Source organism: Mustela nigripes, chromosome 4, assembly GCF_022355385.1.
Source record: "Mustela nigripes isolate SB6536 chromosome 4, MUSNIG.SB6536, whole genome shotgun sequence".
Classification (NCBI taxonomy): domain Eukaryota; kingdom Metazoa; phylum Chordata; class Mammalia; order Carnivora; family Mustelidae; genus Mustela; species Mustela nigripes.
In genome coordinates this window covers 81,125,185-81,144,430 of record NC_081560.1, presented here as the reverse complement: position 1 = coordinate 81,144,430, position 19,246 = coordinate 81,125,185, and the positions used below count along the sequence as shown (strand labels likewise).

At 34.3% G+C, this 19,246-nt stretch overlaps 1 pseudogene; it reads left to right on the top strand.

Annotated features, from left to right (window-relative positions):
- The first annotated feature begins 1,153 nt into the window (after positions 1-1,153).
- Positions 1,154-19,246, top strand: part of LOC132016332 (multiple coagulation factor deficiency protein 2 homolog) — a 31,928-nt pseudogene continuing 13,835 nt past the window's right edge.

Below are 19,246 nucleotides of genomic sequence, written 5' to 3'. Positions count from 1 at the left end.
CTACAGCTTTGTAATATAGCTTGAAATCTGGAATCATAATGCTTCCAGTTTTGTTTTTCTTTTTTTCAGGATTGCATTGGTTATTCGGGCTCTTTGATGGTTACATATAAATTTCAGGGTTATTTTGTTTGAGCTTTGTGAAAAAATGCTGTTAGTATTTTGATAGGGATTGCATTAAATTTGTAGATTGCTCTGGGTAATACAGATATTTTAACACTTTTTCCTTCTAATCCATGAATATGGAATGCTTTTCCATTTCTTTGTGTTCTCCTCAATTTCTTTCATAAATGTTCTATAGTTTTCAGAGTACAGATCTTCTAGTTAAGTTTACTGCTAGATATCTTATTGTTTTTGTTGCAATTGCAAATGTGATCAATCCCTTGATTTCTTTTTTCTGCTGTTTGTAATTGGTGTATTGAAATGCAACAGATTTCTGCACATTGATTTTATATCCTGCAACTTTGCTGAATTCAAGTATTAGTTTCAGCAATTTTTTGGTTTTGTGTTTTGGGTTTTCTACATAGAATATCATGTCATCTGCAAATAATGAACATTTGACTTCTTCCTTCCCAATTTGGATGCCTTATATTTCCTTTTGCTGTCTGATTGTTGAGGCTAAGACTTCCAATACTATGTTAAATAGTAATGGTAAGAGTGAACATCATTGTCTTCCTAATGACTGTAGGGGGAAGGCTCTCACTTTTCCCTATTGAGGATGATATTAGCTATGGGTCCTTCATATATGACTTATGATGTTGAGGTATGTTTCCTCTATCCCTACATTGTTGAGGGATTTTTTAAGAATGGATGCTACAGGAGTGCCTGGATGGCTCAGTTGGTGAAATGTCTGCCTTTGCTTGGTCATGATCCCAGGGACCCGAGATTCAGCCCCACATTGGCCTCTGCTCAGTGTGGAGCCTACTTCTCCCTCTCCCTCTGCCTGCTACTCTACCTATTTGTGCTCTCTCTGTCTGTCTCTGTTGGGGTCTGTTATCAAAGGAATGAGACTGAGACAAAGTGAAAGTTATGTAGAACTTTATTCTATGCTAAGCATTAGAAGTCAGACTGCCGGTCAGGGCCACCTCCAAAGAGAGCGACCCCCTCCCTATCTCACAGGCTGGTTTTATAGGGCATAACCACAGACCCAAGGTACATGGCTTCTATTGTTAAGGCATTTATTACCGGAATCGATACCAGGAACCATACCAGGAGCTACTGGGGCGTTTATTCCCGGAATGAAGTCCATGGGTGTAAACAACAATATGGCTACCTAGGCAATATGGAGTTGCTCTGGCTAAGCAGGCCCTAATAGTTAAACAGGTTTTAACATTAAATTGGCCCCAACAGTCTCTGTGAAGTAAAGAAATAAAATCTTAAAAAAAAGAATTGATGCTGTATTTCATCAAATGCTTTTTGCATGTTTTGACAGAATCATATGGTTCTCATCCTTTATATCATTAATTTGGATATATCAGTAACACTGATTAATGTATCAACGTGATACACTGATTCATTTATAGATGTAGAACCACACCTGCAGCTCAGGAATAAGTCCCACTTGATCATAGTGAATAATTCCTTTACTGTAATGTTGAACTTGATTGGCTAGTATTTTATTGAGAATTTTTATATCCCTGTTCATCAAGGATATTGACGTGTAATTCCTCTTTTTAGTGGGGTCTTTATCTGGGTTTGAAAACAAAATAAAACTGGCTTTATAGAATGAGTTTGGAAAATTTCTGTTCATTTCTATTTTTTGGAACAGTTTGAGAAAAGTAGTTATTATCTCTTCTTTACATGTCTGGTAGGATTCCCCTGTAAGCCCTTGGACACTGGACTTTTGGTTGATGGGAGATTTTTGATTACTGATTGAATTTCTGTGCTGGTTATGTGTCTGCTCCAATTTTTTATTTCTTCCTATTTCAGTTTTCGTAGTTTGTAGGTTTCTAGAAATTTGTCCATTTTTTCCAGATTCCCAGTTTGTTGGCATATAATTTTTCATAGTATTCTCTTATAATTGTTTGTATTTCTCTGGTGTCGATTGTAATCTCTCCTTTTTCACTTGTGATTTTATCTGTTTGGGTTCTTTTCCTTTTTTGACAAGTCTGGCTAGGAGTTTATCAATTTTGTTAATTCTTTCAAAGAACTAGCTCTTAGTTTCCTTTATCTGCTCTACTATTTGTTTCTATATCATTTATCTTTCTAATCTTTATTTTTTACCTTCTTCTGCTGGTTATGGGCTTTATTTGTTGTTCTTTTTCTAGTTCCTTTAGGTATAAGGTTAGGTTGTGTATTTGAGACTTTTCTTGCTTCTTCAGGTAGACCTGTATTGCAATATATTTCCCTCTTAGGACTGCCTTTGCTGCATGCCAAAGGTTTTGGACTATAGTGTTGTCATTTTCACTTGCTTCCATGTATTTTTTTTTTAATTTCCTCTTTAAATTCCTGGTTAATCTATTCATTTTCTAGTAGGATGTCCTTTAATCTCCATGTATTTGAAGTCTTTCTAAATTTTGTCTTGTGGTTGGCTTTAAGTTTCATAATGTGGTCTGAAAACAGGCATGGTTGATCTCGATCTTTTCGTATTTGGTGAGGGCTGCTTTGTTAGCCACTATGTGGTCTATTCTGGAGAATGTTCCATGGGCACTCAAAAAGAATGGGTATTCTACTGCTTTACGATAAATTAAGTCCATCTGCTCCAGTGTGTCATGCAAGGCCATTGTTTCCTTGTTGATCTGTTTAGATGATCTATTTATAGTTGTAAGTGAAGTGTTGAAGTCTCCTGCTGTTATTGCATTATTATCAATGAGTGTCTTTATGCTTATTAATCGACTTATATATTTGGGTGCTCTCAAGTTGGGTCCATAAATACAATTGTTAAATTTTCTTCATGGATAGACCCCTTAATTATGATATAATGCCCTTCCTCATCTCTTGTTACAGTCTTCAGTTTAAAATCTAATTTATCTGATATAAATATGGCTACTCTGTCTTTCTTTTGACATCCATTAGCATAAAAGATGGTTCTCCATCCCCTCACTTTCATTCTGCAGGTATCTTTAAGTCTAAAATAAGTCTCTTGCAGGCAGCATATACATGGATCTTGTTTTGCTATTCATTATGATATCCTGTGTCTTTTGATTGGAACATTTAGTACATTCACATTCAGAGTGACTACTGAAAGATATAATTTAGTGCCTTGTGTTACCTGCAGAGTTGGTGTTTCTGTTGATGTTCTCTGGTCCTTTCTAGTCTTTGTTGTTGTTTTTTCCCCCCCTCCACTCAAGAGACCCCCTTAAAATTTCTTGCAGAGCTGGTTTAGTGGTCATGAACTCCTTTAATTTTTGTTTGGGAAATTCTATATTTCCCCTTTTTTTCTGAATGACAACCATGCTGGATAAAGAATTCTTGGTTTCATATTTTTTCCCATTCAGCATGTTGACTATATTCTGCCATTTTCTTCTGACCTGTCAAGTTTCTATGGACAGATCTGTTAGTGAGCCTGACCTGTCTTTCCTTGTAGGTTAAGGACTTTTTGCCATTGCTGCTTTCAGGATTTTTCCTTTGTCTGTATTTTGTGAATTTGACTATGATATACCTTGACGATAGTGGGCTTTTGTTGAATTTAATGGGAGTTCTCTGTACTTCTTGGATTTTGATGTCTGTGGTGTCCTTCCCCAGATGAGGGAAGTTTTCAGCTATAATTTGAATATAACTTCTGCCCCTTTTCCTTCTCTCTTCATCTCCTGGGACTCCTATGATATGAATGTTACTACTTTTAATAAGTTGCTGAGTTCCCTAAGTCTACTTTCATGATCCATTATCTTTCTTTCCCTCTCCTTTTCAACTTCATTATTTCCTATAATTTTATTTTCTATATTACTGATTCACTCCTCTGGTTTGTCCCTCCTTGTTTTTATGGCATCCAATTGGGGTTTGCCTATTGTTTTGTTGTTGTTGTTGTTTTCTTTTTTAATTAAAATTTAAAATATTTTTAATTATTTAATTTTGGCCTGAGTAGATTTTAGGTCTTTTTGTCTCTGCAGTAAGGGATTCTCTAGTGTCTTCTCTGTTTTTTCCAAGCCCAACCAATATCCTTATAGTCATTGTTTTAAATTCTAGTTCAGACATCTTACTTATATCTGTTTTGATTAAATCCCTGCCATGAGTTCTACTTCCTGTTTTTTTTTCCTTTTGGAGTGAATTTCTCATCTCATCATTTTGTCCAGAAAAGAAGAAAGGAAAAACACCAAAAAAAGAAAACAAAACAAAACTAGACCCTTTGTGTATTTTGATCTGCTTGTTAAAAGAATCTAGATCCAAAACTAAAAATATAATATAATAGTATAGTATAGTATATAAAAATAAAAATTTTAAAAATAATAAAAATTTTAAAAGGAATATAAAAAATGATAAATGAAAAAATAATTAAAAAAAAACAAATAATAAGAATAGAAAGGAGGCTAGATTCCATTTCTCCTAGAGCTGAAGATTTGAAGCCCTTCATGATCAGTAAACTTGGTGCAAGTGAGTTGTTTGTGCTGGTCTTCTGGGGGAAGGATCTGCTGCCCTGATTCTCAAGTGAACTTGCCCTAGTGGAAATGAGCCTCCAGGGTACAGGGGTCCAGGGCTTCGTGTAAACAGCTCCTGCCTTCACTAGGTGGTGCTCTTTTTACTCCCTGAAGTCTTCAGCACTCATAGGTGAGGTGAATATGGTGGCACAGCTAGCCCTGAAGCTGAGAGTTCACACCCCCACACCCTTCAGTGAACCCTCACAGAAGAGCAATTTATCACCCCTCTTATGTTCCCAGTTTCTGTCACAATCCTATGTTCACCCTGCCCATGTCTGAGCTTTTTCATCTTAGGCGCATGACTGAGTTTCAAAGCTACACATTTTAAGGACTCCCACAGAACAAACTGGCACTGCTTCCTTGGGGAAGGGTCTCACCATACTTTTGCTGTTTGCTGGCTGTCCCAGAAAATTGGTCTCAGGGCCATGCAGTGGTTCACAGTTTATGGCAAAACAGAGCAGTCATCCAGCACCAAGACCTGCTGTTCTCAGCTAGCTTTCCTGCTCCTATGAGTGGGAACAGTGCAGCACATTGGTGCCACCTATTCTTCTTGCAACCCGGGGGATCCTCAGATCATACTGTCACTCCTGGGATTCCACCCCCGTTTTGCCACCCGAGCACCTTTAAGCCAGTCACATTCCCCACAGTAGTGGACACATAAAAGTTCTGATTTTAGACTCCACTGCTTATAATACTTTGCAGTAGCTTCAATAAGCAGGGCTCCCTCCCTGCCTGCTCCCTCCTTATTACCGATAGCTATATCTCCTCCAAGACAAGTCTCTGTGCCTCCTACCTTCCAAAAGGTGGTCACTTTTCTACTTGTAGATTTGCAGGTTTTGTTCTCTCAGAACTTGCATTGATTTCTTGGTGTTTAGGATGATTTGATAACTATCTAGCTGTGTTTGAGGGACAAGACAAGGTTAAGGTCCTTTCCCCACTCCTCCTGCATCTTAACTCCTGCCTCAGAAAGATACTTTTTTGTTGTTGTTGTTGTTAAGATTTATTTATTTACTTGAAAGAGTGAGAACATGAACCTGGGACGGGGCAGAAGGAGAGAGTGAATCCTCAAGCAGCCTCCCCCCTGAATGAGGAGACTGCAGTGGAGTGCAATCCCCACACCCTGAGATCATAACCTATACAGAAATCAAGTCAGCCACTTAACCAACTGAACCACCCTGGTGCCCCAGAATGATACCTCTTACTTACGGATGAGGAAACTAACTTCAAACACGCTATATAATCTTGCTTTCCCCATGTTTATATGGAAATTAAAGATATGTCTCCAGTTTATCTCTTATTTCCCCATCCAAGCTCTTCCTTCCATGTGTTCAGTATATGAACCAAACATTATCTATTGTTTATTCCATGTGTGATTTAAATAAAATTCCTCCTTTAGTTTATCATTGTACACACACACACAACATACATGCACACATGTATGAAAGAAATAAAGATAATACAGAACTCTACCCATTTTAGAACAAAAGTATTTTATAACTATCAATTGAAGTTATTTATGTTGTGCTACTTTCCCATGCTTCTCTTTTCTTGTGCTAGAAAAATCTCTGAAAAAAAAAACCAAAAAACAGTTTATACCTGGTTACTCATTTCCATTAAGGCATTAATCCCTGTAACGTGATATTTACCTTTTCAAAGGTTACCAGGACCAAATCTCCTCTTCTGCAAACAAGATTTGAGTGATTAATATTTGATTGGCATTGGGGATAAACATTCAATTAATATTTGCAACTGTCTTCCTAATGTTTATAATAAGAAAACAAAGAGACCGGTAATACTCTATGTGGTGTAGTGTTTTAGGAGTGGAAGCTTTCATTCAAGTTATCCAGAGAATGTGGTATCTGAGTTGTCTTGCTTTACAAGTAGAAATTAGTTATTGAAAAAAGATTAAGGGGTTCAGAAAGGGCATAAAACAAAAAATTAATATAAACAGTTTATATGCAATGAAGTCCTATTCAAAAAAATAAAGGGTTGACACATTGTTATAGACTTTGTGAGCTGCAAGTGGTGTTATATTCCTAGAATTAAAGGCATATATCTGGAATTACATATGTCCAGGGATAGAGAAGAACATGATTGTTTTCATTAGCTAAGGATGTGGAATTTTTACAATGTGAAGTTGGCCCCCAAGTCTGTTTTCTTACTAGTTAAAGTTAGAATAGTAATATTACCCTCTCCTTCATGTTTTCATGAAGATTACATATTAGGATGCTTTTTGTCAACTAGGTCTGGCACTTAGTACACACTCACAAGATGCTGTCTATAAATATATTCTCTTGTTATTACATAGTAGCTGTGGAGGCAGCATTTGAAATTGTGGGGCCAATTTGTAACCTACCACCTTAGCAATCAAAAATGATTAATTAAGGCTATTAAGGTGGTAATGGAAAATAAGAGGATAGCAGAAAGCATTTGAATCTACTTAATATGGTGTCTGTGTATTTTCAGAATATAGGTTTCAAGAAAAATGTATCTTAAAAATTTATGAATAATTATGATTAAGAAAAATTAAACTGAATTTTTGAATAGGAGAATAGTTTATTGCTATGATGCGCTTGGACCTTTAAGTAAAAAATAAGCATTTATAATTCACTTAAGTGTAGTTTGAATAATTGAAACTTGACAGCAATTTAATTAATGCTTTTCCTTAGTACTGTGAAATTTTCTCCATGCTTTTGGAATACTTTTTGAATGTAAGGACATTGATACTGTATTCTGTTTCTTACCGGAATCAATTGCAGATTCATTGTAAACTATCAATGGCTAGAAGAAAATAATTTATAATTACTATTCTAGTCTAAATTCGTATCCTTATACATAGATGTTGATGTTATCAATGACCTTGTGGTTCCTAATGAGATTACTACTTTGCAATTCACAGAGCCACTATATTAGAGTCATTTATACAAAAAAAATCTGACAACTGATTAAAATGATGTCTTGTTTACTCTTATTATTCATGCATTAAGTCAATACTTGTAACATATTGAAGGCTTCCTTAGAGTTTCATAGCAATTTACTCAAGTTTTAAAGTCTAATTATGTGTCTTGTTTATGAAATGCAATAAGATTGCAGTTCAGAGTGAGAAGAGAGAGAAATTTTAGAGATTTGAGAAAGTAGGAAAGCTCTGAAACTGTCATCACTGACAGTGGCAATGTGAATTTATTAGGGACATAGACAAGTGTGGGTGTATTGACGACCATTTGGAAGCATGGTTATAAATCCAAAGTGAGTCCAAAATGCATAATTGTGTTATTTTCAACAAGTATATACTATTGCTTAGGTGCTGTCAAAAGAGCAGATGATCACTGAATTTAATCAGAATTGAAGTTTTTTTCTGCCTAAATTTAAATTCAAAGGAGGCTGGTGGACAAGAGTTAAATGTTTACAAATAGAACAATAATACTAGACAGTGGATTTAAGCTAGTTAAAAAGAATGATCCCTGTAAATAAAGAGAAGGTAGTAGATTCCTCAGCATAAATATCTGAGATAGAGAAATACCTAAATATTTTGGATCAGATTAGGTAATGACCAGAGTGAGATGTTTGTTATCTAAATTTTCTAAGGTGTTGCAATTATTTATGATGACGAAGTACTGACGGTGACTCTGGGAGTGGGTATCTGCAACAGGGAGGACAAAAGAAGGGCAAAGGAGTTAAAAAACTGATCAGCCATTCTGTAACTAGAAGCCATATTGGTGGGTAATTTTCATGGAGGTTTATTTACTTATTTTTTTAAAAAAATTTTAAAGCTTTTCAGAAAGAGAATGCATGTGCAAGCACAAGTGGGGGGAGGAGCAGAGGGAGAAGCAGATTCCCCACTGAGCAGGGAGCCTTGATGCAGGACTGGATCCCCCAAAGACCCTGGGATCATGACCTGAGTTGAAGGCACTTAATTGTCTGAGCCTTTGAGGTGCCCATGTGGTGGTTCAGTATGCCGTGAAATATGCCAGGATAAGTGGTGAAAATAAGTCCAATTAGCTGGAAATTAAATTCACTGGTGAACTTGAAGGTAACAATAATAGTTAATGTCTGTTAAAATTTGAGGTGATATATACCTCAAAGGTATTTTTCCACATTTGAAATATTTCAGTATTTGAAGGAGGAAAGGGGTGCTTGGTTGGCACAGTTCTTTGAGCATGTGACTCTTGGTGTCACTCAGGGTTGTGAGATCAGGTCTTTCGTTGGGCTCTACACTCAGTGTGGAATCTGCTTAAGACTCTCTCTTCCTTTGCTCCTCCCCGTCACATGCATGCTCTCTCTCTCTCTCAAATGAATAAATCTTTAAAAAAAAATTTGAAGGAGGAAAGAGACACACTGGACGAGGAAAAATGAGGAGTAAGTAATTTGTTTCATCTCTAGGCTCTGAGATTTTGGGATATGTTGCAAATATTACCTTTACAGCAGTGTTCTTCCAAGTTAAAAAAAAATCTTTTAGTGTGAGAAGTTAAAGGAATAGCTTAGTGGAAAACACTGACACCCATATATTTTACAGTACAGTGTCATACATGCTACAATGAAGTTATATGTATATTTTTATAGATGCATCTAGTTTTGACTAGATGGTAGCACTGGGAGAGGGTTGCAGTGAGGATATCTGAATCTAGTCTCATAGTATAAGAAAGGCAAAGGGCTTGAAGAGAAAGTTGGTCCATCCAGTTGGAGAGGAATCTATAAAAGATTTTGAGTTTGTACACCAACCTTGAAGTTGTGACTGTGCAAACTCTTTCCTACAGTTCTCTAGCTGTATGTTCTAAATGATCTATAACAAGACGTGTATTCTTCATGTGAACCCAGGTGGTATTTCTTCTACAAAGCTTTCCTCTGACTGATCTAGCAGTGTTTTTTTGAATGCCTATGTATCTTATTACATGCACTGAGCATCTTGGAAGGAATTATAAACTACTGTACATTATTCTTTACTATATTTTACTTATATATGTTCCCAACTGGAATTTGGGTTCTTGATGAGAGAAGACCATGTTTTATACATCTTTAAATTCTTTGAAGTAATTTGCAAAGTGAACTCTATAGTTAAGTGTTACATAAAAACCAGTTGAAGGAAATATATTTATTAAACTAGTTTAAGTGCTAATTACTTTAGTATTGACTGGAAAACATCTTACTTATCTAAAGACATTGTACCAGATATAGTTTTGCATAAAAATTAGTTCTTTAATTCAGTAAAATATTGTGCTTTGGTTTCAATGTTTCGACTCCAATTTGAAATAAAATATATGCTAAATAATATTGTAATGGAAGAACCCTTGGAAGATAGTTGTCATGTAGTATATATTTGTTAAATACCTGACTATAATAAGGATAAATGGGCACCATAGATATCCTTAGATACAGCTCAACTAGGTTATCTATGCAGTCTAATTTCACAAATTTTGGGGGTGGAAGCAGAACACTGAAAAGGAAAAAAGAAAGAGCAATGAAAATTTGAATGCCTCCTCTCCAATACACACCATCAATTTATACCTTTAGAGATTATGCCAGTCTTAGAATATGATTTCCCTTATACCTGATATCACCAGTGTCAATCATTTAAAATTGAATGTTAGCTCTTCTATCCCTCAGTTTCCATTTCCACTTTTAACTGATAGGCTTAAATTATTTCATTTCTCTTTATGAGTTACCATTCACTATAATTTACTTGTAAGTGCTTTTTATTTTCTGGATGTCATGAAAAAAGAGTAATCACTGTCAAACCTGTGATATTTGCCCTTACCTGACGATTTCCAGGCAAGAAGTTTAACTTTGTATTTCATTTTGAATCATTATTCAGTAAGTTCCCATACCTATAAAGAAGATTTAAAAATAATGGAAATATTTATTTTAACCTTTAATATAAATATTTCAAATCATATGTGCATAAGTAATTAATGAATCAATAGTTTATCTTTATAAATAATTAGATGAACATTAAATAATGCTTTAAACCTCAGATTTTCCCCTTCAAAACATTAAGTCAACTTTTACCTTGATATCTGCCCAGGATCCTTGGTAGTGAGATTTGATTGGGTATGCTGATGTTTGTGGCAGTGGGGAAACAATCTTGAGCAGGCAGGAGCACTACGGATAAAGGAATAAAAAACAGAGAAAGTTTTAAAAAAGAAACTTAGCACCTACTTTTTAATCAAAATTGTCAAAATTATTAAAATCAATCATCTGCTTTGCTATTAAACAAATATCATTGAGTTACCCAGTAAACACTACTTGTCCAAAAAGAAAAACTTAATCTAAACAAAATGCCAATTAACAAGTATTTCTTTTGTATATGAAAATGAAAAAAATCCTCAAATCATTTTCATAAAATTTCCTTAAGAAAATATTAGCTTCGGGGTGCCTGGGTGGCTCAGTGGGTTAAGCTGCTGCCTTCGGCTCAGGTCATGATCTCAGGGTCCTGGGATCGAGTCCCACATCGGGTTCTCTGCTCGGTGGGGAGCCTGCTTCCTCCTCTCTCTGCCTGCCTCTCTGCCTGCTTGCGATCTCTCTCTGTCAAATAAATAAATAAAATGTTTAAAATATATTAGCTTCCAGGGGCAGCTGGGTGACTTGGTTAAGCACCTGCCTTGGGCTCAGGCTCTCTGTTTAGTGGGTAGCCTGCTTCTCCCTCCACCTCTGCTCCTCCCTCTTACTCTCCACCTGCTCCTTCTCTCTCTTTCTCATCCACTCTTTCTCTCAAATAAATAAAATCTTTGAAAAAAATAAAGTCAACCATTCTATTGTTGTTATTTTAAAAAAGAGAGAAGAAGAAAATATCAGCTGCTAAATATATTTCAGTTTGCCATTTCTGCAATGAGGAAGAGAAAAGAAAAACAACACATGATTATGGAAGCAATCATTTGAATTCTTGGGGAGGAGTTTCTAGCTTACCATAGTATCTGGCAGCACTACAGTTCTGTCATGATCCTCTTGGTAATAGCACATTCCATATATCCCTTTCCATGATATATGATTTCAGATGTGAAATGCATTATAGAGAAGAGTGGGGAATGGGTGCAATGTAGATTTTAAACACAGTTATTTCACTTAGTTTACTATATTTTTCAGGCAATTTTTTTTTTAGCTTGAATTATCTGACTGATGGTTTAGGGAAAAAAGCATTAGTTTTAGAACCAGAAGATCTTGGTTGACATCCTGTATCCAAATAAAAAATAGTGATGCTGTCATCTGACTCTCAGCTTTGTTGAGATAACAGTAAGGATAAGCTCTGTAATACATAAGAATAATAGGTGTTTGATGCATTTTATTCCCCAATTTCTTGTCTCCACTTCCACTGTGGCCTTTTAAAGTCATTCTTGATAGACTTAATGAGCAATGAACAAATTCAAATAGAAGCAGCAATTCAATTTTTACTCTTTTTGAAGAAGCACCACTCAATGGCATAGAGACATATCACCAGAGAACTCCCATTAGAGTTAGTACTGCAAGAATCCAGTTATCAGGGTTCCAGTAATATGAAATCTTTATTTAGACAGAAATAGTAATCTGAGAAATATAAAAAAATTTAGTAGGAACTGATAGCAGTACAGTTGAGAAAATGAAGAACACTATATGCTGAATAGAGTGCTTTGCATGTTTCACTCTTTCTTCTTTTTAAATTATTAAAATAAGGTAATCATCTGAGAATTATTTGAAAAATACAAAACACGAAGAGCAAATTACGAAGTATAATAAACTAACATCTCTTTCTGCCACCAAAAAAAAAAAAAAAAAATGTCTTTGTTCATAATATTGACTCTGGCTAGAATCCTCTCTCCTGTCATGGTGAACTTCTTGTACATGCTTGTACATGCTTGTTCATTTACCAGGGTTATCCTCCATCATTGCTTTTGCAAGCCTGACTTCGGGGTACCACATCTCCTTGTGCAGATTTCTAATGTAATTTTTGGAATTAATTTGCTATATTTATATTCTTTAATTATACTGCTTCTTTTGGGAAATAAACCCCTATTTTAAAAAGAACCATTATTACTCTCTCATCTTAGAGGTATGGATTTTGTAGAATTCTTGCCACAGAGAAGACAGTAATGAGTTTTGGTGAGTTTGAATGAATCAGCGTGTTGCTTACAGGCCAAAGTATTATTTAAAAAAAAAAAAAAAGAATTATTGGTTTTTTTCATTCTCTATCTTAAAAAACACACACAAAAAAGTGTTTCTCAGATGGATCCCCAACAAACATATTACTGTTTAAAAAACAGCTAGTAATACAAAGTTTAATATAATACAGACTTTAATTTCCATGACTGAACAACATGATATTCCCAGTAGATGGCAGCATAGGATAGAGTAAGTTTGTGAACACAGGCATATTAGGTATGCTGTGTCCTAGGACATTGAGTCCTGGGGCTGGTTTCACAGAAATGAGAAAGGGAGAAAACACACTTTTGCAAACAAGAATCCGTCAACAACAGTAGTAGCAAAAATAGCACTACTTATATAAGTCAGTGAGAAGAATTCTGATTACTTTGTTGAATTTTGGTAGCTGTTGAAATTGGTTATTATATGACTACACGCTCAATCAGGGCATGTCTGGACAAAGCAAGATCAAGAAATTAAACCAGATGCCAGCAGGGTCAGTTGAAATACTGTGACCTCGTTTTCCTAAATAAATAATATAATGTATTTCCAATGATACATAAATGGATGACAATTTGATTATGTCTTAGTCACCTAGCTATTTTTAGCTCATTAAGACAAAATATTCCTACTAAACTTATTTGGGAAGAATGCCACTGCTATAAAAAAACATTAAAAAAAGAGACCCCAGCCTAAACCTGTTAAGTTTGTGTCCTTCCTTCCTACAAATATTTATTGAACACTTACTATATCCCAAGAAATATGCATCAGAGTCACTATATAAAGGAAATATAAAACCTTAAAAAAAAAAAAACACCTTTAAACTGAAAAGGGTAAGAGTAGCATTTATTTAATGGCCACCATGGTTGATGCTAAGCCTTTTAGCTGTATTATTTCAGTTTCCCCTAATTCTAATCCTAAAAGAAAGATGTTCACTGCTTCCAATTTATAATTGCACCCTGCTGCCCAGGGAGGTTCTGTATATTATCTAAAGTTGTACAGTTACTAAATGGTAGAACTCTACCATTGAGCGTGTCTCTAAAGATCGCGTTCTTTCTACTAGACAATACCTACCTCCCAAGAAATTGAAGATATTGTGAGAGTTTTGAGAAAAATGAATGTCTATATCATATAAAGATTTGTGTAGGGTTTTATTGTTGTTATTTGGTTTTTTTGTTTGTTTGGGGGTTTTTGTTTGTTTGTTTTTGTTTTTTGGATTTTTTGGTCACGAGCATTGAATTGTATAGATCCAATTAAAGGTATCTGAAAATTGCTTAAAGGTTACTTGAAAAGATCATCCTTACTCCTTGTACTTGGTTTACTTGACAGATATGGGTAGATTTCCTAGTTTCTTTATTCTTGGTCTTTTCTTCTCTCTCTTTCAGGTATACACACTAAAAATATATAATTCCTTTATTTTAGAAAAGCCACACCATTTAAAAAAATATGTTAAAGTCTAAGACAAATCGGGATATAACATTTCCCCCCCAGGAATTATATTAAAAAAGCAAAATGCTTCTGTGAGAACTAAATATAATATTACTGACTTGTATTTTTATAACATGTTTATTACAAACCTTCACATCTCTTGTTTTTTGATACTTGCAATATCTTTTGTACAATATATACAACTATTCTAATCCCTTAGATATTCCATGTGCACAGTAAATATTTGAATATGTGTTATATGTAGGCTTGGCTCTCTCAATTAAATACTCTTTCAACTCTTGTTCAACATAATTTTTAAAAACTGAATTTGAGGGTTAGCTTTTGACACTCACAGTGCTTCCATAGTTTCTTACACTATCACATTATGTTTTAACTGATTTTTGACTTTTTGGAGTCCCCAGTAGATATAATCATGAGGACAAAGACATTCACTCTTGCCTTACTTCTTGCAATAGTGACCTAAATGGCCTTGTTGCCCTGTTTTCTCCTCTACTCCTCCTGTCTCTACTCTGCTAATATAGTTTTAATCCTGCAACTATTCATTTACAACTCCCAGGAATCTAAATTGGCTTTGAATTATCTACAAAACAAATTCTAAAATCCATAACATTGACTCTAGACCTGTTTCAGTCTACCTTCTTGTGCTTACCTCTGACCAACCCTTCTCACATGGTCTAGACACTTCTAATTTTTCTCCTTTCAAGAAAAGACCATGTACTCTTGCACCTTTATTCCTTGATTTACACCATTTCTAAATATCTTTGTTTCTTGTTCTACCCATTAAAGGGCTACATAAATTACAAAAATCTCTTCCCAGAGCATCCCATATTCTCTAAGTCAGAATTTATGATGTGTTCATATAATGATGATTGTTTATTCTTGCTTTATAATACTTGTCATAATGACATATAACTTGATTTATTGGAAATACATCTACATGGCTATTTGTAGGTATTTGCATGGTGTGAATCCTGCCAATCTCTTCACTTTATTTCACAATTTTCTCTAACTTACCACACCAGAAGATTGCTGAGACTTCTACCATTTTACTATCTTTTTGCCAGTCTTCTTGGTCCTAGCATTTACTAAGTTTGACTTTGGGTAAGTTATTTGAACTCATATCAAGAGTATATGTGTATCTGTGTAAAATATAGTATAATATATATGTATATAGATAAATTGATAAACAAATTTCATGACTAGCTATAAAATTTTGTTAATATATTAATGGAATTATTTTCTTATAAGAAAAATCATTAAAATTTTATTTAATTATTTCATCCAAGAATTTCCAGAACTTATTTTAGGTCATGTATATATTATTATGCAAAGTATTCTCTTTTTATAGTTATACTTTAAATCTAGATTGCAACATTTTTTTTTAACCAGCTTTTGGGCTTGCTTAAGCAGAAACCATGAAGATACTCTTAGAGTTGATCAAACAGTTACTCCTCTTTGTCACGAACATGAGGAGTGATGAAATAAACGGCTAAGGATTGACAGGACACTGGACTACATATGTCATCAGACGTTTATCTCACCATTCGGTAAATCACCAGTGAAAACAAAAGAATTTCTCATGTTATTTGATCATGTACCAAGCTTCTTACATCTGTGTGCAGTTAATTTGGTTTGATTCATAACCTTAATTACTTAACTTGTTATATTTTACAGGAAAGACAATAATAATATTCTCCCTGTCCTGAAATCTTTCATCAGTGGGTATTAGAGTCACAGCAGATGTGTAAGGCTATAACCTAGCAGAGTACAATTTATGTATTTCTGCTGACTTTCCAATTATTTCATTTAACTCTCATCGAAGATAGTTTTTAAAAGTCTACAAATAAGAAACTCTGCTTTAAGTTTATAAAAAGTTTCTTCTCGTGCAGTGTTTCAAAGATTTAAAATCAAATAGAAACCAGATTTCTATAGAAAATAGTGTTTAGTGCTGAAACACTGAAACTTTAATTAGAAATGCCCATTTTTCTCATTTGCCAAATTTTTAAATAAAAATTAATAAAATATTAGAAATATTTTAAAAAATATTTGTATTATAAATAAAACATGAAAACTTGTTTTGTTTTGTTTTTTTTTCTTAGAGGGAACTGCAAATGAGAAGTAGAGTATAGTGAAGGAAAAATCATTTTTTTTCTCCCCTCCTAGGTTCTTGGCTGAGGAACCCCTGTGATAAAAGACAGATTTACAACAAAAACAACAACAACAAAACCCAGAAGTTTAATAACATGTGTACCTCCTGTATACATGAGAAATACCCAGAAAAACTGAGTAATTCTCCAAAATGGCCCAAGTCACCACCTTAAATACCATCTCCAGTTTAAGACAAAAGATGATGTGGTTGGAGTGGGGTGGAAAGAGAAGCCAGTTATGAGACATTGCCAGAAAAAGCAGTAAACAAGGGTAAGGCAGATTTAAGTCAGTTGCTTTTCCACTGATAAAGAGTTTAGAGAAATTCAGTGATCTTCCTGTGGTAAATAGAGAGATAGATATCCTTACAAACTGACATTTTCCTTATAAATGTCCCTTGCAAAAAATTAATTTCTATTCTGTTTTCAAAGCTTTCTCCATGTCAACTGATTCCTAAAAATAATCAGCCTAGGGGCACCTGGGTGGCTCAGTGGGTTAAAGCCTCTGCCTTCAGCTCAGATCATGATCCCAGGGTCCTAGGATCAAGCCCAGCATCGGGCTCTCTGCTCATCAGGGAACCTGCTTCGCTTCCTCTCTCTGCCTGCCTCTCTGCCTACTTGTGATCTCTGTCTGTCAGATAAATAAATAAAAAATCTTAAAAAAAAATAATCAGCCTAAAATAAAATAATTCTTATGCCAAAGAGGCACGTTTGGGGTGGTAAATTCTGTTGTCCTTCAAGAGGTTTGAACATCATTTCAGCCTTCATTTAATGCCAAATGTTTTCAAACAGTCTTTTTCCAAGTTTTCATCAATTAATAAACATTTATAAAATAACTAATATAATGCTATACTTACTAGTCATCTCCTATTTTCTGAGCATTGCACTAGGCTAGGCTTCTGTAGTAACTTTTAATAATCCCCGTTGGCAGATAAGAAATTGAGGTTCAGAGGTGGTACATAACTCAGCCCAGTTTCACAGCTGTTAAAAAAACAAAATTCAAAGTAAATTTAAAGATCAAATTGGCTTTAATTCAATGATTCATCAATCTAGAAGCATCCCATCTAGCTACAGAGAGGAGCTCCAAGGAGCTATACAAAATGGAAGGCTTTTATAGGCAGATAGGATCACGGACAAGAAAATATATGTTTACCTAAACTTTCTTTGGGAGATAGAAGGGGTCTGTCAGGCAGATTAATTCACTAGTGCTGACCAGAATATTCAAGACTGACCAGTTATGATTACATAACTGGGAAGGAAACTGCATTAGGTTGGATGTTAAGCCTTGGTTTGCTGGTGTGGAGCTTAGCACAGATTACTCCATTTTGGGCCTGTCGTTACTTTTTTTAACACAGTTATGGAGTGGGAAGACCTGGGACTCAAACCAAGATCTGTCTGATTCCTAAGACTACATACTTTCTATTCCGCAACTAGGACCTTAAGACTATTTGTTGTCCATGTTAAAATTCTGACAGAATTTACATGAAATTATATTATTATATTTCATTTCAAACTTCCACTTGAAAATCTTTTTTCCTTTTAATTAGAAGACCTGGTCACATTAAGAATAAATGAGTATGGTGAGAATTTAGTAATATTGCTAATGTGTTTCCTGAATATGAAGTTATTATAAAAAATAACTTCTTTTTTAAACTATGATATTACTCCTAGAACTTCCTATGCATTCTCATATATGAGGTACTAGTGAAATTAGTAAATGCTATAATATTAGAACAAATGCTGAAAATAAGAAAAAGACATGAAAATATTATTTAAAAATATAACAACAGAAATTTAAAGTAATTAACAGCACTACTTGATTTTCCTGGAATGAAACACAGGGCCACTAGCTAAAAGACATTATTTAGGAAAGTAAAACAAAATGAAAACATTTCCTAAGTCTCTTTAATTAGTGATATTCTCACTTTGATTACCCATATTATTACTCTTGAAGGTCGTGTGACTTTCCTTATATTTTGTAAAATAATTATTTAATATTTTAATGTTAAAATTTAAAATGTTTAAATTATTAAAATTTAATATATTTAATAATGTATTTAAATTATTGGTTTCTATTTTGTAAATAACTTGTTAAAATAAATGAACTACACTAATAACAATTATTTTCCTTAAAAATAAATACTTGGTCTTCTACAAAGTAGCTCAGAAAGATTTAGTCATGTACTTTAGGCAACAGAACAGTCAAATAAAATCAGAAAAGAAAATTATATACCAAATATCCAGGATGAATTTGTTTACGAAGAGATAGGCAAAGTTATGCCATACTGGTTTTCCATATCTCTGTCTACACCTTTTTAAATAAGCTCTTCTGTAAATCTTCTGTTACTTTGTACATGTACAACTGGTTCTTAACTAAACAAAAAGACTGAGAAATAAATAAATGTAAAATGTGATTCTCACTATTAATAGAGTGATTTTCTTATAGGGTATATAAATATAACACTTAAAACACATGGAAATAAATTCCCAAACACTTGCATAACCATGTCACTTCTCAACAGGAAAAAAAAATGCAGTGTTTTGAGGGTCACTAAAAGAATTTATTCCCGAGCAACATCTGAAGAAAGGAGAGTGACTTAGCCACCTAGTTCCCCTGTCTGCTACTTAAGAAGAAAAATTGTATGGTTTATAGTTAGAGGCTGAATAGCAGAATGACTTGAGAAATGAAGCAAAGGTTTTCATTTTCCCCATAGGTTCAAGGGAACTTATATTGCTGTCCTCCTCAGGGGTATACATATATCATATCTCATAATACATCTTCCTGCATGTTTTGTAAGAGCAGATAAAAATAGGCATGCTTTCCTGTTATGTGTTTCTTCACACTCTCTCCACTTCTGGCCTACCATAAAGGTATTTTATTATATTCATCATTGTCAACCCATTATATCAAGGCTTTTTTACTGATGTATTTTTAAGAATAATTTAAAATAAGACAAATGAACTTGTTATAATTCT